The following is a 7,199-nucleotide window of genomic DNA, read 5'->3' as shown; positions in this document are numbered from 1 at the left end:
GCATTCTACATCTAGACCACGCCGTCCACTAAATAGGGAGGGCGTGGAGTTTAATGTTCAACAGGAATTTTATTGCCTAACGTGAGCTAGGTACCCATCAGAGCTGAGTGGTCTCAGGTACGTCTAACTCTAGCAGATGTGCACTTACAGGACGATTATTATACCATACCTGGGAGGGGGGTGGGGGGGGGGGGGTCAGTCCGATTTTCCCTTGTAGATTGACCAGTCCACCCCAGGACTATAGCCCAAAAGCCGAACCCGATACTTTGTGCGCTACCTCAGGTGGAGAGGTGTGGTTGCGGCCCTTTGCTCCACGGGAGCCACACAGGAGCAAGTCAAGTCAAGTCAATGCCTGAATGAAGATTTGAACCTCACTTTCACCGTCCAATACCATCATGCCTCTAGTAATTTATTGTTCATATTTACTCGGAGACTTCCGGCGTCGATTTGAGAATTCTGGGATACCCTTCACCCTTCTACCACTATCAAAAACACATCAAACGTAACGTGGACAGGCAGATATAAATAAATCATGTTTAAGTCACGTGACTTATGCGCTGGGTAGTTACCGAAAGTAAAAAAAATATACACTTAGAATATTCCAGAAAATAATAACATTTCTTTTTGAGTACAGCCGAGTGAAGCAACAGGATTAAAAAGATCTCAATAACCTCAGATAAAGGGGAAAAAAACAACAAAAAAAATGAAAAAAAAAATGTAATGTATTTTCATCATCGGTACCATCCCATGGGGATTGTAGAACTATTGAGTGGCGTCTCACAAGGACGGCGTGGCGCCGATAAACAGAATTAGACAATTTATTTTTGACACCGCTATTTCGACACAGAAACAAGCTTGGGACTATTCGGTACATTTTTTTTTTATTAAACGTCATTTGGAAATTTTAGAGAATTTATATGTAGATGATAAAAAAAATAGCAATAATGTCGAGTGTTGATTTTTTTTTTTTTTTTTTTTTTTTTTACAAAACTGGTAAAAAGTGAATGAAGAAAATGTATACGACTTTTAAAGGCAGAGACACTTACAAAGATAAGGATGTTACCCCCCCCCTTAAACAATGACAAACAGGGTAGGAGGGTGGTTTATTTTTCTTGTTATATAGTGCTGTGTAGAATTTAATATTTTTGTATTATTCTCTAGGAAGGGGAGGGGTGGCGGTGGAAATGATCGAGGGTTGGGGAAGAGGTAGAACTCAGTGACGCCCCCCCCCCCTCTACTCCTTTCAGATGGCTGTAAGAATAAACATATACATTTTTGTACGTAGGCCTACAAGGTCTATGCGATGAGATGGTAAATCACATTTGTTTTCAAGTACTTTCTTCAATTAAAACAACGAAACAAAAAACATATTTTTCATAAAAGCTCACTATATTCCTAACAGAAATAAATTACAACATGACTCCCAACTCAAAAAAATAAAATATTATCGATCCTTATACTTGACTAACTATATTGGAAACAAATCCAGTTATTTTAGGTAGAGGAGGTCTGGTAGTATTTGTGGAGACGAGATCATAAATACAACCTCAGTACCGCGGCTAATCAATATGCAGCCTTATGCAAATAGATCGCAACTCGAAATAATATTTACCATAGGCGGCCCGGGGAGTGTCCGGGGGAGAGGGAGTACGTCATGAAGTCACGTGCCCACATGTATTCCGTTCACGCGGAGCCACCGACAGGCGGGTGTCCGGCGGATTAATCACGTGATGTCAGCGCGCGCTTTCATCACGTGCGGCCCGGGCTAATCATGACGCGAAAAAATGGTGAGGCGGGCAATGGAAATCAAACGGGATTTCCCGATCAGACTCGAAAACAGGAAATCGCTAAATCTTTTATCTTAGCTGGGTTATACAATTTCAACACTCAAACACCAAAAAAAAAAATCATATTTGTTGACGAATTTTTTTCCTCTTAATAATTATCCAGAATATACAATTCTTCAGTGAATTCTAGAACTTTTTTTTTCTCTATTGTTTTGGTTGTTTTCACTGCGGTTATACCTCCAACCGCCCCACCCCCCACCGCCTTCCCGTGACTTGGAGAAATTCCAACCGACTGTTATTGACAATATTCCGATTCAGTGACCGGCTTCAGACGCGAACGGAAGTGAGATGAGGGCTGTCATCGGGCGCTCACCTGTCAAAGGAGGGCCCCTGCCACCCCGCGGGTGAGAGTCATCGGCCCTGACGTCCCCACCCCCCACATACACACTGGCAGGGATTTATTAAATCACGAGTTGACTGGGTTTCGGGAACAACCGAACCCTGCGCCTGTCTGATATTTAATTGTACTGACGTTAACCCCAGCAAGTGGCGAAGCTAGACGACCGAAAGTGTGTACAACCATGGTAGGTTTTGCTGAGTAGAAAAACATTGGGATCAGTAACATTAGTAAAAACAGATACTAGCTGAAGCAGCCGGTGTTGCTCGGCATAGGTCAAGGATTGATTTATACATTTCATACAGCCCAAACACTGATCTTAGATCTTAATTCTCATACAAGCCAATAAAAAACTAGTTGATAATAAATAGCTTATATATATATATATATATATATATATATATATATATATATATATATATATATATATATATATATATATATATATATATATATAATATATATATATATATATATATATATATATATATATATATATATATATATATATATATATATGTGTGTGTGTGTGTGTGTGTGTGTGTATGTATGTATATACATCCTACATATAGGCCTCATACACAGGGATGTAAACATACATATTACATAGTAAAGAGCCCATAACTAAAGCTTCCTTATAAAATCCTAGCTCAGGCTTGATATGACTGGTTAGAAGAAAGCAAGCGAAAATGGCGACTGAATGAATATTTTACGCCTCATTATTCAAAGAGCTGCGTTAATTTATGCAAGGAGTGGTCCCCAACAGCTTGCCGACACGGTTGACTACACAAAGACGTTGTTGGCTTGTTGAAATGCCACAGATCTCCATTCTAAAGAGGGGTATCGCATAGTAGGCCTATTGTTTATGGATGTGAACACTATGTCTTTGCTCAGTTGGCGTAGAATGAATCAGGTTAAAATCTAATAAAAGCAATATGTGTAGCAGTGGAGCCCTCGCCTCCATAGCTCAGTGGCTAGAGCACTGGTCTTGTAAACCAGGGGTCGTGAGTTCAATCCTCACTGGGGGCTTAGTATTCATTTTTTATTATAGCAATAATGTTGTTTTATATGGAAAATATAAATATGTAACTTTGAAAACTAGAGCATCGCTATATATTCCTTTTTGTTGACAGATTAAATCCATCACATTTTCAAGTGCAAAGTAACTAAACAATTTAAATCGTATCTTTGCGATACGCAACCTTACAGAAACAGTCCATCAACACGTATTTTGCCTATCGCTGTACATTAATTATTCATGCGTTGCTTTTTAAGTAGGACATAATTATCCTAGACCCTGATTACAGTTTAATTAAACATTACTTTCCTATTGTTTAAGAAACTTTAAATTAGCATTTCATGTTTTAAACTGCTAGATATGTTAAGGTGATAGAATTAGGTTAAAAATTGTGTTTTCTTTTTCTTTTCAGTTTACAATCGATCCCCACCATATGTGCAAACCATATGTGCAAATGTGCAAACAATTGGCGTGGCGTTTCATTCAAGTAGGCCTACACTACTATGTATGTTTAGGGTTTACGGGGGGGGGGGGGGGGGGTGGGGGGGGGGTAAAATTTGTTTCAAATTACGATTTATCTTTATGATAATACTTCTAAAATATACTAATAACAATTAATAAAACAGAAAGTACAAGATATAGTAAAGTAGATTATGATGCGTATTCAGAGCCTTCTAAATTTAAAGATAATTTCAAACGGTTGTACCCACCTGCCTCCATAGCTCAGTGGCTAGAGCACTGGTCTTGTAAACCAGGGGTCGTGAGTTCAATCCTCACTGGGGGCTGTTTTCATTTTTATTGTACAATGATTTTTGTTGTAATCATTGCATAAACTTACTGTAACTTCTAATAATAGAGCATCAAATTATATTCTTTTTGGTGTCAGATTCATAACGCCTTCACATTTTCACGGAGGTTACATATTACTTTAACAATTTAAATCATGTCTCTGCGATACGCAACCTTACAGAATCAGTCCAGCATCATATTTTGCCTATCGCTATTCAATCATTCCTTCTTTGCTTTATAATTAGGACATAATTACCCTAGACCCTGATTACAGTTTAATTAAACATTGCTTTCCTTTTGTTTAAGAAACTTCAAATTAGCATTTTATGTTTTAAACTGCTAGATATACAAAGCTGTTAGAATGAGGATAAAAAAAAAGTGTTTTTTTTTCTGTTTCCAATCGATCCCCACCATATGTGCAAACAATTGGTGTGGCGTTTCATTCATTTCAGTAGGCCTACACTACAATGCAGGTTTGGGGTTTGTGTGGGGGGGGGGGGTAAATTTCTTTAAAATAATGATTTATCTTTATAATAATACTTGTAACGTATATTAAAATAAAAGTTTACAAAACAGAAAGCTTTTTATAGTAAAGTAAAGAACCTAGCACCTTTAAATATAATTTCAAATGTTTATACTCCAGATATATAGTGATAACTGATATTACTTTACACGCCTCCATAGCTCAGTGGCTAGAGCACTGGTCTTGTAAACCAGGGGTCGTGAGTTCAATCCTCACTGGGGGCTATTTCTTTTTTAACTTTTACAACTTAATCAAAATATCTATAAAGAAACCATATTCACGTTAGAAGTTTAAGAATATGCTTGTTACTTATAATTTGTGTATAATATATTTAATATAATTTATAATGTAATAATATAATGAAAATATTAATCAGTCGCGTGATGAAACAACACAGGCGTCACTTAAGTAGGTCAGACGTGTTATCTAGACACCCCTGATACCGACTGTTTTATTAGCGTCACTGGGTGACTTTAAGGCCTGGAGTCACGCAGAGAAGTGACCTCTGGTATGAGAGCAAGTCAAGCAGTTGGTATAACATAAATGTTATCATCAGTTGTAGGTTGTTGGTATAACAGAAATGTTCTCAGCAGTGGTAGGGTGTGTTGGTTTAATATAAATGTTATTGTCAGTGGTAGGATATGTTGGTATAACATAAATGTTATCATCTGTGGCAGGTTGTTGGTATAAGAGAATGTTATTATCAGTGTTAGCTTTTGCAAGGTATACGAGCAACTTCTGAGCAGTGGTAGGGTGTGTTGGTGTACGAGTAGTGTTATCGGGATAATTAAATGAAAATAATACTATGTTTAATGAACGCCATGTAGAAATATTCCCAAAACAAAATGAATAAAATAAGCATCTAATAGTAAGTATAAATGTTTATGAATGCACTACTAAGCGTGTATTGGTTTTGTGTAAAAAGAGTGTTGGCTTAAGATCTGGGGATGTCTTATCACAGTTGGCCACTACAATTTTACATGAGAGTACCAACAACTTGTGTAGGTAGGTGAGATTGATGACGTCAGAAATGAGAATTGACTCTTACGTAAAATAAATATTTCCGTTGTTTTACGAATCTATTGAAATAAATATAATAAAAAAATTCGTCGTCGGCAGGATTCGAACCTACGCCGGGAAGATCCCAATGGATTTCAAGTCCATCGCCTTAACCACTCGGCCACGACGGACTTACTACATGATTCAAGAAATAGCTTAAAATACTATAGCTACAAGTATATCCGGCTGTTACATTTAATCCTAGCTTAACTCGATCGCCACATCTGATTTTTTCAAGCCGTTCACAAAGAATTTCTTTCTCACGGTTTCAATACGGACACTTCACAGGTATCGATACTTATATAAATCGGACCGCATGACCTCATTTTCTAAATATAGTACAGAACTCGCGTAATGCGATAAGATAAACAATGTAGGCCTATTTCATTAAAAGGAAAAGTGAATTATCCTGACTCACTTGAAGGCCACTTGGTTTTGCCTTACAGTAGCGACGGTTAGGAACCCATCAGAGCCAGTGGCGGAACTAGAAAAATAGCCCCCCCCCCCCCTGCAAAACATTCTTTTGGGCCCCCATATATCAGAGGCGTAGCGACCCTTCTCGCCGACCGGGGACAAATATTCGATTTGCAACCCCCCCCCCCCCTCAAGGCCTCAAAACTTTCGATTTACACCCCCCTCGCTACACCTCTACCATATAGATAAGTTAAGGTCGTCGGCTGTGGGCCCCTAAACTCCCCTGCCCCCCCCCCCCGCATTGCGGGGTCTGGCGGCACTGTAGTTCCGCCCCTGATCAGAGCAGGGTAATTCTACTTACTTCAACCCGGATTCGAATTCGAGGCTTTTCGGTTTAGCATTCTAACTTTCGACTGCTAGGCCACGCCATCTGATAAATGCTAAGTTTTATGAAGTTTTAAATGCGTTTTTTTTTAATCATATTAACATTTTACTACGCTATCATTACGTGTTAATATTGGTTACTTAGAATGTTTTAAATGTTTTCAAATTTACAAATTTTAATTTGTTAATTTCAATTAGCAAATTTTCAATATTTTAACATCTAATACTCATTAGACAGTATTGTTTCATTATTATTTTATGACGTTTTTTTTTTCAAAATAATAAATACATTTAAAATTCAATTAAGGTTAGAAGAATGAAATTTAGTGCGGATTTCTTGAACTGGTGCACATTTTATCTCAGTCGTCTGTAAAATTATTTAAGATATTTTTTATCTCCCCTTTTTCTAATTTGTTATTATTAGATCAGGGGAGACGATTATATTTTTATCCATCGAGGGGGAATAAACTGGGCTTGTAAATTTTTGTCGCTCATTTACTGCAAAAGCGTAACATTGGTATTTCTAACTTAGTTAAACAAGAAGAACTACCTTTTTTTAATGCAGCTAAACGGTCCAAGAAAATAAAAAGCTATTTTAAAACATACTTTAAATTTTTTTTTTCATTTTTTAAACTGATTTTTAAAATTGCGAGCTTTGAGTCCGTCCCCACTGCCCCCCCCCCCTCCCCCCTCCATCTCCCCACTTTTCGTCTGCTCACAGCAAATGCACCCCACAATGACAAGTAATGATAGATAAGAAAAAGAACGAAAGAACACTTTAAAAACTCGCAAAAAGGGGAGGGAAGTAAATTAAATTTGTTATCTGCC

General features: G+C 37.6%; 4 non-coding genes across 4 annotated transcripts; 3 read left to right on the top strand and 1 right to left on the bottom strand.

Annotated features, from left to right (window-relative positions):
• The first annotated feature begins 3,140 nt into the window (after positions 1–3,140).
• Trnat-ugu (transfer RNA threonine (anticodon UGU)) lies at positions 3,141–3,213 on the top strand. Its single transcript has one exon. It is a non-coding gene; the product is annotated as a tRNA-Thr (tRNA).
• A 701-nt stretch (positions 3,214–3,914) lies between these two features.
• Trnat-ugu (transfer RNA threonine (anticodon UGU)) lies at positions 3,915–3,987 on the top strand. Its single transcript has one exon. It is a non-coding gene; the product is annotated as a tRNA-Thr (tRNA).
• Positions 3,988–4,665: 678 nt separating this feature from the next.
• Positions 4,666–4,738, top strand: Trnat-ugu (transfer RNA threonine (anticodon UGU)). The gene has a single exon. It is a non-coding gene; the product is annotated as a tRNA-Thr (tRNA).
• Positions 4,739–5,621: 883 nt separating this feature from the next.
• On the bottom strand, positions 5,622–5,705 carry Trnas-uga (transfer RNA serine (anticodon UGA)). The gene has a single exon. It is a non-coding gene; the product is annotated as a tRNA-Ser (tRNA).
• Between the last annotated feature and the right edge of the window lie 1,494 nt (positions 5,706–7,199).

This window comes from Physella acuta, unplaced genomic scaffold (genome assembly GCF_028476545.2).
Source record: "Physella acuta isolate Inbredline_101_S28 unplaced genomic scaffold, ASM2847654v3 ptg001364l, whole genome shotgun sequence".
Taxonomy (NCBI): domain Eukaryota; kingdom Metazoa; phylum Mollusca; class Gastropoda; family Physidae; genus Physella; species Physella acuta.
The sequence above is the reverse complement of the archived record's forward strand: the minus strand, read 5'-3'. Positions and strand labels throughout refer to the sequence as shown.